Raw genomic sequence first — 16,585 nt, forward strand, 5'->3', positions numbered from 1 at the left:
AAAAATAAAAAATAGCATATCCTTGTGTTTAACCAAATACATTCCATCTTTTACAATAATACTATACAAATAGAGTGTTGAAGTAAATATAATGTCCCTCTGATACTCTCTCTCTCTCTCTAGAGAGAGAGAGAGAGAGAAAGAAAGAAAGAAAGAAAGCTGTATTAACGTCTACTAGAGGCCGAACTCGACCTATGAGACAAATCAATGTACAACTGTCAATGTCTTCTGGATGTCGAGAAAAAAAAGACAAAATGAACATGAAATAAACTATGAAAGTACTGAGCTAGTGGGGGGGTGTGATGGATGGAGCACTACTGCTAGAGACTCAGTATGCAACCTATATACACAGGGTATACAAGAATGCAATGCAGATCTATCTAGCTCCAACCAGTACCATAATGGGGGTGTAATATGTGATACATAGGTGATGGCGAGGCAAAAATACATCGGAGCATGATCTCTGGGTGTGAGTGTAAGTGAGCTAGCCGCTCCTGGATATGGTGCTGATGTCGAGCCCGTATCTCTATGATCTCCCTCTGGGGGTGCTCTCGGTCTCCGTCTGGCTTGGAGGTCCGCAGCGCGCTGAAGTGTAACCCCCTCCTGTGTCTGGATACGCACTGGGATAGATCTCCGGCGGCGGGGTGTGTGTAAGTGAGCTAGCCGCTCCTGGATATGGTGCTTATGTCAAGCCCGTATCTCTATGATCTCCCTCTAGTCTGGGAGTCTGGTAGCCTGGTGCTCTCGGTCTCCGTCTGGCTTGGAGGTCCGCAGCGCGCTGAAGTGTAACCCCCTCGTGTGTTAGGATAGGCACTGGGATATAGATCTCTGGAAGAAATCAGTGAGCTAGAGTTGTCGCCCACCTCTCCCTGTGGTGTGAGTCCGTAGAGAGCAGTGTCTCTCTGTGTGGCGCTGTGTCTCTAGCAAGAGCTGGCCAAATATACACTGGTCTGCGGACTCCATGATCTGGCGGAGTGAGGGATGTCCACTGAAGATGGTGGTGTATCTCTCTCTAATGACGCTATATGCTCTGCATCTGCATACATAATGTTCCTCACTCTCAACCTCCTCCTGGCATAGTCTGCATACATAATGTTCCTCACTCTCAACCTCCTCCTGGAATAGTCTGCATATCCTCTCTGCTATGGGGATCCGTGCTGCCCTACCTGCCTCAATCTCAAGCTGGTGTGATGACACTCTGAGCTGGCCAATCACCACTCGGGCACGATGAGGCATGTGCACATCCATGTATCTAGGTCTCTGTATGAATCCATCCGCTGAGATATGCATAAACTGATCTTTGTAGTATAGCATCTTCGGCGGTAGAGGCTGACTGGGTGTAATCCAAGTCTCTTGAGTGTATCGCTGCCACCATAAATCCTGTCGAAGGACTCTGTTCCTCTCATTGTGAGAGAGCTGGATGTGTGGTGCATGTATATCATATTGGAAAGGTGGCAGGTGATCTATGTCAAAAGACCATGCTGAGTGAGCCACTGTATCATCTGTGAATACCATGATCTCCTATCTCCACTCTCGGTGAGCTGCCTGGACGCCTCAAAAGCTCTATGTGAGAGTCGATCTGATGGCATATCTCTGATCCTCTGTATGAAGCAGATCGTCTGGAAGAGATCGTCTAGAAGAGGGCCTCTACTAGCATAGGAGGTGCAACAAACTCTGTCCGGACAATGTCATGTGGGACGGAGGGTTTGCTATGGATCATCCGCCGTGAGCATGAGAATCTGAGGCCTCTCTATTTGAGACCATGTGGAGGTGGCGAGCCCAGGTGCCCATACTACTGCAGCATACATCGAAGCAGGGGTGACTAGTGTGTCAAACAACCACCCCTTCGTGCAGGGCTCCTAGAAGTGTGCCTGGTGGCACTGTCTCTCTAGCATGGCCAAAGCTGCATACCCTTGTGTGAGTCTATCCCTGGCTGCCTGTGCCATAGTAAATCTTCCTGGCAGAGTCGTAAATGTAATCCCCAGGTACACATATGAGTCTACCACCTCTGCCTGTCCTCCGGCTAGTGTGAAGATGGCCTGTCGTCGTCGAACCGGCCTGAGGTGTGGAAAATCATGGCCTTGGTTTGGTTCACTGTAAGCCCCCTCTGTGTGCAGAAGTCATCAAGTGCATGGAGATTGTGCTGTAGTCCCATCCGCAACTCAAAGACCAGAATAATATCATCTGCATATAGCATAATGTGGACTGTGGTACCTGATATGTCTACCCCGTCCCCACCACTGTGACCAATGAAGTCAACCACCTCATCAATGTATAGCCCAAATAGTGTAGGAGAGAGTGGGTTTCCTTGCTTCACACCTATGGTGCTAGCAATAACATCAGATAGCCCCCTCGAGCGCATCGTATGCGCCCGAGGACCTGCTCATATAAAGCATAGATGCCCCAAACCATCTCTGATGGGATCCCCAATGACTGTAGGCACTGGAAGAGTCTCTCTCTCGTGGCACCGTGTCGAATGCTTTGCGAAAATCCACAAAGCAGCAGTATAATCTCTTCTCCCGCGCCCTAGCTTGGTCAATCAGACATCTTAGAGTGAATATATGGTCAATAGTGGAGAAAGCTAGTCGGAATCCAGCCTGCCTTGGTGCTCGCAGTCCCTCCTTCTCTGCATATGAGCTCAACTCTGCCTCGAGCACTGCGCCATAAAGTTTGGCCAATGTATGACCAATCATGATAGTCTTGTAGTTGCTGGGGTCTAGCATGTCTCCTGCTTTGTGGAGAGGCACGATGGTGTGCATAGTCCACTCAGTTGCCTGGCAGGCCCTCCACTAGTGCCCTATTAAAGAGGTGAGCAACAAAGGGTCCCAGTGTGTCAGCTGCATAAATAAGATGCTCACTTTGTATACCTATGTGGTCAACCGATCTCCCATGCTGTAACCGGCGGATATCTCTCTACCATCGAGGCGATAAAGAAAGTAGAGGTGGTAGGGCAGGATTCCCGTGGTGGCTGTGGTATGGGCGGCTGCTGAGGGATATGGTAGAGGCTCTTTGCATATGTGTGCCATGTGTGTGGATCCTCAATCGGGGTATGAGGGTGAGGCTCTCTCATCCTGCGCCATGCAATGGCTGCATCTCTACTCATGAGTAGATGGTATATATCCCAGTATTGTGCCTCCTCATATGCACGTTTCTTACGGCGTGTGAGGATCCTCATCTGTCGACTCGCCTGTCTCTTGGGCGCACGGAGGTGTCTATATAGCTCTCTGCACTCATCATTATACCACCGATTTTGGGGCATGCTCCCAGATCTATCTGTGTGTGCAATGTGTGTATGATGGGGGAAACTGCGAGTGGCGGCCGTATGTAGTAGAGATGACAGCTGGGTGGTGAGTGTGTCCAGAGGTGACAGGGGATCCATCTGGAATAGCCCATCATATCCATGATGCTCATATATGTCTGCCAAGTCATGGGTGAAGTAGAAAGTTGTATGCGATGCTTGTGTGGGTTGGGTGGGTGCTGGTGTGGAGCTCGCCAGTGACAGTAAGAGGTACGTGTGATCCACACCAATAGGACAGGGGGGATGGTGAAAGATGTCACTACCTGTGTGGTCTCCATGGACCCCATGATATAGTCCATTGTGCTACCCCCCTGATCGTGGAAAGCATGTCAGTGCTCCAGAATCTTGCCACACTGTCTCATCCCATTATAAATAACGAGATGGTGTTGCGCTCCCAGCTCAAGTAAGTGATGACCATATCTGGTGTTATCTGGCCCCATGTCCTCTGACACCCTGCAAGCTCTCGTGTCCTCCACCTCTAGTGTGTGCATCACCTCGGGGTGCTCGAAATCATAAATGTCGCACTGTCAGCTCTGTGTTCGTGCATTGAAGTCCCCCATAAGGAGGACTTCCCCAGGTTGGAGTAGTGTATGATCTCATCTGAAAGGGCTGCATATGGTGACTATCCCAATGGCCCTGTGTCCTCCTCCTCGCCTCTACTCTCATCCTCTGGTGTCATGGCATATCTCGATCCTCTAAGAGAGAAGTAGCAAAGAGAAATGTATAACACCCTGTCTGCTGAGAGCTGTAGTCTAATCCACATGTATCTAGCCTCTTAGTCACGTGCTACCACCTGTAGGCGCTCTAGTAGCTCTCGCTTGAAGAGTATCGCTATACCTCCAGATCCTCTCGATGTGCTCTACCATGTGGTCCCCGTATATGTAAACTCCCACTGATAGCCCTCTACTTTGGGTAGCCCCCTCTCGTATTTGTAAGTAGTATGATGTCCCGTCCCTCCATGACCTCCTCCATCCTCCCAGGATGTGTCCAAAGTGCTCCATTGCAGTTCCAAACTGCTATGTGTATCTGTGAATCTGGATCCTCCTCCATAGCCGATGTCCCATAGGCCACCTGGTGCTAATTGGTGGCCTTGCCATCGATGATGACACAACCATCGTGATAGAATGCTCTCTTGCCCTCTTTCCGGGCCTGTAGGACTCTCGGCTGTTTTCCTATGTTCTATCTGCATCCTTGTAAGGTCGTCATCCAAATAGATGGGATCTCCCTGTAATCCTCGTAGAATCACCCTCTTCCTCATGAAGGTGACCCTCTCCTTCTCTCTCCTGCAAATTGTAGATGAGGGGTCGCTTTCGTGTTGAGTCTTTCCCGGCTCTCCATGCTTTGGTGAAGGGGAGAGGGTCCTCTTCCCTGTAGCCAAGCGTCATGCATAGAAGCTATCCATCTTTCTCGGGAGTGGAGTTGAGTGTCTCGCCTATACCTGTGACTCGAATGTTGAGGCGGCGGGCATGCCTCATCTTCTCCTCCTCAATGGTGGTGTGAATAATTTGGTGTTCTTCCCTTTGAGTCTCCTCCCTCACTTCTTTACGGATGTTCTTCTTCACCACCTCAACCCATCCTGACTGCTTGGCTTTGAGTTTTCCCTCCATGTCCTTTGTGATCTCCTTGGAGATCTCTTCTTTGATGGCCGTGAGAGTGTTGTCATTGATCTCCCCTTCTTCCTTCTCGGTGTTCTTGATGGCTGCCAGTTCCACTTTCAATGCACTCACCTCCTCCTTGAGTGCCATGTTCCCTTGTTGTTCAAGGTCCATGACCCGTGCTTCTTCGAGGGCCATGATGTGCCGGTGTAGTTTGTTCTCCACCTCATTGAGGTTGGAATCGGATGTCTTCTTGTTCTCCTTGATTAGTGCATTCATTGCCGTCGAGGGCCTCGAGCTTCTCTTGGAGACTTGAAGCCATTCCTTGAGATTACTCTACAGCGCTTCCCACATGCAAGGAGGAGAGAGAGAGAGAGAGAGAGAGAGAGAGAGAGAGAGAGAGAGAGAGAGAGAGAGAGAGAGAGAGAGAGAGAGAGAGAGAGAGAGAGAGAGAGTTATGTTGTTGCCTTCGGGGCCTGAGCAAGGGTGGGTGGGGAAAGGGAGGCGGAGGTACTAGCGGGCGGGCGGACAGGGAGACGAGCTAGCATAGCGCGAGCAGGGCAGCGAGGCAAACAGAATAGCGGGTGAGAAGCAAACGACGGGGAGGCGAACAGAATAGCGAAGCAAACGGCAAGCAGTGAGCGAGGCGGCGAAGGGACTAGGGCGAGGGGAAGGGTGGATGGGGAAAGGCAGACGGAGGTACTAGCAGGCGGGCGGACAGGGAGACAGTCCAGGATAGTGCGAGCAGGGCAGTGAGGCAAACAGAATAGAGAGAGAGAGAGAGAGAGAGAGAGAGAGAGAGAGAGAGAGAGAGAGAGAGAGAGAGAGAGAGAGAGAGAGTTTCACACAACTCACTATATTTTATTTGGTTACTCTCCTCTTTGATGCCATGTAGAATACCATTTCTTCTAAAGGCAACCTATTCTCACACTTGTGAAATGACATGCATCATTTTCTTCTTTACACAAGATGCTTTTTTTAGCAAAAGTGCTTTAAGACACATTGGTGTGTACCAATCTTTTACATATTTGTAAAAAGTAACGTGTTCTTTGTCATTCCCCACAAAAGTAAATTAGTACTCTATTTTTTGAAAAGCTACGGAGTTTAAGAGGAAGACAATGGTGAACTTGCTTTAAGTTTTCTCAAACATTGGCCCATGATGTCTAAGAGATCTTGGGATTACAACTAGTTACAACATAGAGCATCTTGGAAGTGTAACGAAGAGGATCTCTCTCTCTCTCTCTCTCTCTCTCTCTCTCTCTCTCTCTCTCTCTCTATTGCCTATGTGGACATCATAGTTCATGTGGTAGCCACTGTGGATTACACAGTCCATGATGGTGGTTGCCATGTGTAATGCACAAGCACGGGCATTACACGTGGCAGCATCGTTTGGCATGTGCATGCCACGCAATGCTCGCTATCGCTGTAGATGGCGATAGCAACCCTTACAATAGCCCTCCCCCCTCAATGCCCCCCCCTCATAAACGCCCTCCTCCTCCATGTGCCCTCTCCTTCAACGCGCTCTCTCCTTGAATGGAAAATGCCTCCCCGGATGCGTTTCCAATCCAAGGGTTTCATCGGAAATCAAGACGAGATCGCAATATCGCAGAAAGTGGGCATGCCACAAGTTGCCACATCAAGAGAGGTAACCAACACATCTACATTGCAGTTGGTTGTGAGGGCTGCTCTTACAATGCCGAAGAAGAGGAGTCCATAAAGGAGAGTTTCGGCCAAGTGGTTGATCGACACATATGTAGGAATGGGCAAAAATCACTTGCGTTGAAAGAGAGAAGGTTCCCAAGGTGATTTGTAGAGTGGTCTGATTCCTTGAGGAGGAAGAGGCTGAGTTCTTGTTGGTGTTGCACATGATAAACAAGTAAGTGGATTGTATCTTGTTTTTTTTGTGATTCAAATGAACAAATATCTTATATGTCATCATATACCTTATTTATTATGCATGCAAAATTACCATGGTCACTACCATGGTCACTACCATTCATGTGCGGAACATAACGACACATGATATATTTATGATGCACTGTGTGGGCCTTGCTAATCCACAATCATTGTTGTCAAAAAGTTTAGTGATGTAGATCATGTCACGGGACCCTTTTGTACTTCTTGAAGAATTAATTAAAAATCTCACAACTTACATCATAATTTGAACAAAGACGTGAATTGAAATAGATAATTAAATAACTTAGCATAACACAAGGGAAAAGAATTAGAATAACATCACCATCAAAACTAAAGGATAGAGAATACCACACAGTAAACTAGATTGGGTGCAATTGTAGCTCCACTTCTACAACTTGAGTATTTAGAGAATTTTATTCATAAAAATAGCCCAAGGAGCCAAGAATAGATGAGCGTACAAATTGGGCTTGCTTTTTCCACTTTTGGGATATTGCTTTACATATTTTTAATCATATCAAAATCCCTAAGGTTTGTACATATAAAAACCTTTGCTAGTGGGCCTTGTTACATAAAATGACTTTGTGCACATTTGCACATATATTAATATTGTGCTCACTTGCACGTTCCATTAAGCTGAATCCTGCACAAATTAACTTAAACATATATTTGTACGATTATTAATTCATCAAAAATATGATAAAATATATACATGTAACAGTCCTCTCGTTTGAGGAAGTAATTGTTCTTAGTTGTATAAGTCAAGAGAACAAGATTATTGATGTCATAACCTGCAAGGTAAACTTAGAGGTCCGAACATGGCTCAGAGACACAAAGGCATGGCTCATAGGTTCTTATGGACATAGAATACCAACAAGAAAACTCGTGCGATACCTAAATTGGTGATCGTCACACTGATTATCAAATAAAAAATAATATATACAAAAAGTTTAATACAAAAGAAAAATGATCATCATCTTCATGCCACCTCTCAATCCACCAACCATATGATACCTCAATTTGTACCCTCGTATAGTGCGACACCTCAATCGGTACCCTCGCACTTCTCGTTGTTATACTCAGACACTATCCATGTTAGTTAAACAATTAATCGAACACATCAATTAATCCCAACGTCGTCTTGAGATATAGACAACCCATAAATAATCAAATAACAACCACACACATGTTTGCCAGGCGTAAGTATCCCGGGAATCACCCCTCCATACGAACCAATTAAAACAAATAGTAGGGGCCCAAAAGCATACCATATACGGGCGTCCCCAATATACAGTTGCATAAATGCATGAGAGGATGGCTTCATGATTGGTGAAGCCAATTTCTCTTCTTTGTAACTCATTCTCCCATTTGTGCAATAGAAGTGGATTGTTCTCTCTCCCTCTCTCTTGCAACTCTAATCTAGCATGTGTGGTGTGCTTAGGGTTAGGATTTGGAAGTGTGCTAATCACTTATTCTCTCATGCTTTCCTCTTCCTTCCTCTCTCCCTCTTTCCAATCACCTTTTGTCTCATGCTTCCCTCTTCCTTGTTGAGTGATTAGGCTACCACACTATCATCTTCTGTGGAGATCTCACATGATCTTCATGAGACAAGTTGCACCACCCATTAGATTAGAGCAATGGCCTCACTGTGACAACAAGTGTGGGAGGACGGATACGCCCCACCCTATTGGGAGAAGATGTTGCGGAAACCCACCTAATTCTCCCTAAACTTGGCTAAAATCCATAATGCCCTCCTGAATAATGGTGATGAAAAATGATGTGATTGGATGAGAATGGGAATACATATGAATTGGATGTGGATTGATGTGGAACAATATGGAAAGACGAGAGTTCGTTATAGAAACTGTATTTATGACCTGTTTTTTTAAATGACTGTTTTATGTCAATAATATTGGGGAAGCATTTTGACCGTCTTCTGAATGAGGTCGTGGAGACCTATCTGTTGAATTTGCAACAGCTGACGGAGAGTCAATGGAGGACGTCTCGCGTAGCAAGGTCGGCTGAGGTCTTGACCAACCTTGGTTCGATTTAAATGGTGAGCTTCCGGTGCGGTGGATGAGGGCTCTGAATTCAGGCATGGATCTGGTTGATTGACCTTGCTGGTCCTCAACGGATGAGTCCATGGCTCTTTTATATGGATCTGTTGGTTGATCTTGCTGATCTTCAACGGAGATTCCATTTTGATTTTTATAAGTGAATATATATAACCGGGTACTATGAGCTAGGAACTATCAAATAGGCCCCTGTTGAGTGGACAAGTGGTGACCGTTCTGGTTTTGCCAATGATGCCATAGGTACACCGATGAAGGAAAAATTGGAAATTAGGATTCAACCGGATATTTTGGAGGATTATGATTAGTGATACTATAGTTTCATTAAAATATTGTTTTAAAGTCAGCTGAATCTGTGAAAAGGCAATTTCATATTGGGTGTGTAAGTGGTGTGAGTAGTTTTAAGTTTGCATGAATATCCGGCTAGGGGGCCTGGGAACTCTTTTCCCTGGTACCCTTTTCCCTGGTACCCGGGACAAAACCTAACTAAATTCTTAGATGGATCCCATCACTACAGTGGTTGGGCGGTTGGCTAACCACGAGACTGGATGGGGTTAGGCTGGACTGATGGATCCCTAAAATGAGACTCAATTCTGTTATGGTACAATAGATGAAGTAAATCTCGGATAAAAATTATTCTAAGGAAAAGAATCAACGGTTGTGCTTCTCAATGAGGAAAAAAGCGTGGGTCTCTATGATCCAAGTGCAAGTCTTTTCCTTGATCTGACTATGGGACTTACGGGTTCGGTCAGATCAGTTCAGTTAGTTAAGGCTCTTGACTACGTTAGAGTAAAAATATCTTGGAGGAATCGCCCGTGTTTTCCAGGCGAGGGAAGTTTTTTTGGGTTCGGTTTTAAAACTGAGGGATTAGTCTCTTGTCTGGATATACGTGGGCGAGGCCCTGAGTGAGGGACCCTGCCCCGTGCAAGAAGTGCTACTTCCGCTGCTAGCACCCTAGAATTCGTTGCGTGGAGGAGACAGGGATCTTTCAGCTGTCAGAGCGAATTGGCTAAAGTGGATCAACCGAGAAACCAGAAATGTCAAAAATTTATGAAGTAGCAGTAAAAGATTGTAATTGTGTGATGAAATTCATACAAATTGATATTCACAACATGAAGATTCACAAATAGGTGATTGGGTCTTCAAATGGAAGTACCACAATTTTATGGAATCCCTGACTTGTTTGAGGCCTAGACATGATGGTATTTACCTTAAAATTCCAAGGACCGTGACTACCCGTATATACCGATGGTATAATTGAAGCTCTTTACTGGCAGTATATACGAGTAAATATAAGACCTTGAAATTATAAGCAAAAATGCTATCCAGATGATGAATTCGAATGTGGTTGATATGATTTTAAAATTCTCATTGAGGACTGATGAGTTGATTTGGATTCTGATTGAAAAATGATGATTCTTGAATTTTGGTTGAAAAGCGATAAGCTGAGCAAAACCACAATGAGGATGAATGGGACGAGTCCCTGTGATGATGTTCGTAAAAATTGGAATGACGATAATGACTTCAGTAAATCACTATGAGATTAGTGGATTGTGCTGACAGCTTGCTACTGTTAACACTTGACCTAGTGGATCAAGTTAAGGGATGACAAATTAAAAACCTGTATAATTGAAATTCCCATGGAGGAATGTTCAGATGGAAATTTCGGTCTAATGGACCATTATTGTGTTAAGGATATGAATGATATGATCTGAATTAATTGTTATCTTATGATGAATTCTATATAAGGGATCTTTATCCCAGGATTCTGTTGGGTTCACCAGACTATAAGGAACCCCAGAATCAGTTGGATCTTAAGGGAAAGAGTTGTCCTCTAGTTTGCGAGATGAGGACATCTCGCGTTTTTTAAGTGGGGTAGGATGTAAGATTCCTCCCTCCAGCTTTTGAGGTATGCCGGTGTAAGAACCTCCCTTTCTATTCTTTTAATTATTTTCCCTCTCTGAAATAAAAGAAAGATCCGGTTTTACCTTGTTTTAGTCTAGAGAGAGAAAATATCTAGAGAGAGATAATTCAAAATTGAGATATTTTTGGATATAAAAATCCTCCTAGTGTCTAAAATGGTTTCCCCTAAAACAAAAATTCAAAAAGAACTTTCCAATGTGCAATTGGAATTAATTGAAAATAGGTATAAAAGACCTTAGCCTAAGGGTCTAGATTTTCAGAAATTTTTGGATTATGGTCCAATTAAGGTTCCTATGGGCCAATAGGATCAATCCAAGTGTAGGGAGGAGATAAATTGAAGAATAAAAGAAAAACCCCCCAAAAATGAGTAAATGCTCACATAAGATGAAGAGTGGACTAAGGACCAAAGAGAAGAATTAAAAAACTGAATTTTGACACCTCAGTGTGGGGATCTCCCCTCATGAAGTAGGTGCCTTTTTCTCATCATTACCCCCAATTTCTAATCAATAAAATGAGATATTTTCATCTCTCCTCTCTCTTATTTCAAAACTAGATCTAAAAAGTAAGCTGAACTGACCCAAAAATGGTCAAAAATTGACCAAACTGATCTGGAAATTTCTAGAATCAGTTTGCTTGGTTAGAGGCTCACTTTTTCCTATAAATAGAAGCCTCCCCTTTTGTAAAAGCTTAATGGTGTTTATGCACTGTTACTCTACTCCTGTCCTGAGCCATCTACATTGATTCTTTTTAATAATTCAATTGTTTCTGGCCTAATCCTCTCCAAAATGAATTGGTGGCCACTATTGCTTCAAACAATAGTAGAACCCTCAATCCCTCAAGGCAGAGCTTACAAGCTCCATGTAAGCTAATTTTCTTACTTTGTTTACGAATTTTAATGAAAAATATATGGTTTTCTTGATTTTTATGTTTTGCAAATGATTGAATGAAATTCAAATGCTATGCCTTTGATGAAAAGCCACCCCCCTTCTCTTCTTTACATTCCAACCTTTCTTAATCCTAAATCCCAGAAAGATTAACTAAGTGATTAATTCTTCTTATTGTTTACTCTCTTGAATTTAGAAAATTGTGTAGATTAGAGTTCTATAATTCTAAATTGGTTAGTTAAATAAAGAAAGATAAGAATGAGAAATGGTCAGCCATACAAAGGAGGTTATGGTAAAATTTTCCAGAATTTTGTGAAAAAGAAATTTTGTTTTTATGTTATTCCAAAAGAGTCATTCCCACCATTTTTGCATCTAAAAGAAATATTCTAATTACTCCATGTACATATTCACCTATGAATATGCAAGGATATCACTGATATTAATTATTAAATTTGATTTCTATGCATAGAAAGATGTATAATGGATTTTTTTAATTACAAAAGTGTTATTCTTATTAAATTTGATTTTTATGCATAGAAAGATGCATAAAGGAAATTTTTATTATTATAAAAGTGTTATTCTTATATAATTTGATTTCTATGCATAGAAAGATGCATAAGGGAAATTTTTTAATTACAAAAGTGTTATTCTTATTAAATTTGATTTTTATGTATAGAAAGATGCATAAAGGAATTTTTTTATTTACAAAAGTGTTATTCTTATTAAATTTTATTTTTATGCATAAATAGATGCATAAAGAAATTCTTTTTATTACAAAAGTGTTACTCCTATTAAATTTGATTTTATGCATAATGCATAAAAGGATTTTTTTAATAAAAGTGTTATTCCCATTGAAGTTGATTTTTATGCATAAATAGATGCATAAAGAATTTTTATATCAAAATTAGAATTTCCTTAAATTCCATGTTTAAATTCTATGAGTATTTGATAATTGAATAATTAAATACTCTAAGAGAGGAATTTCTATCGTTTTATATTCACACGGATTGTAAAAAGAAAATTTAGAAAATCTATCGAGATCGAAATATTCAGATAAATGATTACTTTATCCCTCATTGGAATTCGTAACTAATTTAGAAATCAGTTAAGTGAATATTCACAGAAAGGAATTCAGTAAAATAGTAACTAAATTATCAAACCTTTTCAAGAAAGATAGTTCAGGAAAAATCTTATCCGACTCGAATCTTGAATCAGACTATGACCAAGACCAAACTCTTTCGTCGGTTTCCAAGAAAGAAGATGTGACCAATTTAGAAAAATACACTCAAAACTCCCGCCAAATCTGAAACTAAGTTTGAGACCCTTCGAATTGATCTCTGTGGATCAAGGTTATAGAATTCAAGGAATTCTGGCATGAAATTCAAAATTCCGATCAAGAAGTTTTGGGGATACTGATTCAAGAAATACTCCTTGTATTCAAAAGAAAATCAAACTGAAAACTTGCATAGAAACCTTGTTTTCTTAAAGGACTGTCTTACGCCAGAATGCTGGAGGGAGCATTTGATATATGTTTTTCTAAGGGAAGTTCGGTTGCAATCAGCTGGCGGGGGGAGTGTTCAAAGGACGGCTCACGCGCGGCAAAGCCTGCCCAGGTCCTGACCAGCCTCGGTATGGTTGAAAAATGGTGAGCTTCCGATACGATTGGCGAGGGCCGACGAAGCGGTCCTTGAGTGAATGGATGAATGGGATGTGATGTGAATAGATGTGATGAGATGTGATGTGAATCAGATAGATGTGAATGAATGGATGGATGGGATGTGATATGAATAGATGTGATGAGATGTGATGGGAATAGATATGATGAGATGTGATGTGAATCAGATAGATGTGAATGAATGGATGGATGGGATGTGATGTGAATAGATGTGATGAGATGTGATGTGAATCAGATAGATGTGAATGAATGGATAAGATGTGATGAGATGTGATGTGAATGAATAGATGTGATGAGATGTGATGTGAATCAGATAGATGTGAATGAATGGATAAGATGTAATGTGATGTGAATCGGGATGTGAATGAATGAGATGTGATGTGAATCACATAGATGTGAATGAATGGATGAGATGTGAATCGGGATATGAATGAATGAGATGTGATGACATGTGAATCAGATAGATGTGAATGAATGGATGGATGGGATGTGATGTGAATAGATGTGATGAGATGTCATGTGAATCAGATAGATGTGAATGAATGGATAGATGGGATGTGATGTGAATAGATGTGATGAGATATGATGTGAATCAGATAGATGTGAATGAATGGATGGATGGGATGTGATGTGAATAGATGTGATGTGAATAGATGTGAATTAGATAGATGTGAATGAATGGATGGATGGGATGTGATGTGATAAGATATGATGTGAATAGATGTGATGTGAATTAGATAGATGTGAATGAATGGATGAGATGTAATGTGATGTGAAACGGGATGTGAATGAATGAGATGTGATGTCATGTGAATCGGGATGTAAATGAATGATATGGGATGTGAATGGATGATATGTGATGTGAATGAATGTGATGTGATGTGAAACAGGATAGATGTGAATGAATGAGATGTGATGTGAAACAGCATAGATGTGAATGAATAAGATGTGATGTGAATGGATGAGGTGTGATGAGATGTGAATATGGATAGATGCGAGTGGATGAGATGTGATAAGGATAAATGAGAAAAGATGTGTTGAGATGGAAAATGATGTGATTGGATGAGAATGGGAATACATATGAATTGGATGTGGATTGATGTGGAACAATGTGGAAAGATGAGAGTTCGTTATAGAAACTGTATTGATGACTTGTTTTTTTTAATGAATGTTTTATGTCAATAATGCTGGGGAAGCATTTTGACCGTCTTCTATGTTGAAATATACAAGTGAATAGGGTGTGTGTGGGAATAAGCCCTTGGCTAGAGGCTGTAAAAGAGAATCTGTAAATGTGAGAGAACCTGTGAAAAGGTGAGAAGTATCTACTGGGAGAGAATAAAGGGTAGCATGAGGAGATTTAGGAGGTGTGGAGATATTCTAGGAGGGGTGGAGAGAATCAAACAAAAGAGGTGGAGTGAATCAAGGAGAAATCAGTGGGATTGGATGCCTGGATGTAAACTCTATAAATTGAGGCATTGGCCTAATGAGAATTTGAAAGTGAATTAGATAGATGTGAATGAATGGATGAGATGTAATGTGATGTGAATCGGGATGTGAATGAATGAGATGTGATGTGAATCAGATAAATGTGAATGAATGGATGAGATGTAATGTAATGTGAATCGGGATGTGAATGAATGAGATGGATGACATGTGAATCAGATAGATGTGAATGAATGGATGTATGGGATGTGATGTGAATAGATGTGATGAGATGTGATGTGAATAGATGTGATGAGATGTCATGTGAATCAGATAGATGTGAATGAATGGATGGATAGGATGTGATGTGAATAGATGTGATGAGATGTCATGTGAATCAGATAGATGTGAATAAGGGAATGAATGGGATGTGATGTGAATAGATGTGATGAGATGTGATGTGAATCAGATAGATGTGAATGAATGGATGGATGGGATGTGATGTGAATAGATGTGATGAGATGTGATGTGAATAGATGTGATGAGATGTGATGTGAATTAGATAGATGTGAATGAATGGATGACATGTAATGTGATGTGAAACGGGATGTCAATGAATGAGATGTGATGTCATGTGAATCGGGCTGTAAATGAATGATATGGGATGTGAATGGATGATATGTGATGTGAATGAGTGTGATGTGATGTGAATATGGGTAGATGCGAGTGGATGAGATGTGATGAGGATAAATGAGGAAAGACGTGATGAGATGGAAAATGATATGATTGGATGAGAATGGGAATACATATAAATTGGATGTGGATTGATGTGGAACAATGTGGAAAGACGAGAGTTCGTTATAGAAACTGTATTTATGACCTGTCTTTTTAAATGATTGTTTTATGTGACCTATCTGTTAAATTTGCAATAGCTAACAGAGAGTCAACGGAGGACTTCTCGCATAGCAAGGTCGACTGAGGTCTTGACCAGCCTCGGTTCGATTTAAATGGTGAGCTTCCAGTACGGTTAATGAGGGACTAAGGAAGCAGCCTATGAGTGAAGCGCTAGGTGACCTGCGAAGGATCCTAAAGGGTATTGACCATACGGTACTCGGGCTGTGGGTCACCGAAGATACCCACACGTGCGTCGTGGAAGATATTGGAGCAAGGAGTAAGAGTTGTTTTCTGAATTCGGGCATAGATCTGGTTGATTGACCTTGCTGGTCAACAGATGAGTCCATGGCTCTTTTATATGGATCTGTTGGTTGATCTTGCTGATCTTCAACGGAGATTCCATTTTGATTTTTATAAGTGAATATATTGCCGGGTACTATGAGCTAGGAACTATCAAAAAGGCCCCTGAGTGGATAGGTGGTGAGCGTTTTGGTTGCCAATGATGCCATAGGTACACCGATGAAGGAAAAATTGAAAATTAGGATTCAATCGGATATTTTGGAGGATTATGATCAGTGATACTATAGTTTCATTAAAAGATTGTTTTAAAGTCAACTGAATCTTCATATTGGGTGTATAAGTGGTGTGACTAGTTTTAAGTGGTGTGACTAGTTTTAAGTTTGCATGAATATTCGGCTAGGGGGCCTAGGAACTCTTTTCCCTGGTACCCGGGACAAAACCTAACCAAATTCTTAGATGGATCCCATCACTACAGTGGTTGGGCGCGGTTGGCTAACCCACGGGACTGGATGGGGTTCGGCTGGACTGATGGATCCCTAAAATGAGACTCAATTCTATTATGGTACGATAGATGAAGTAAATCTCGGATAAAAATTGTTCTAAGGAAA

This window comes from Cibotium barometz, chromosome 48 (genome assembly GCF_041138505.1).
Source record: "Cibotium barometz isolate CiBa-2024 chromosome 48, ASM4113850v1, whole genome shotgun sequence".
Lineage (NCBI taxonomy): Eukaryota > Viridiplantae > Streptophyta > Polypodiopsida > Cyatheales > Cibotiaceae > Cibotium > Cibotium barometz.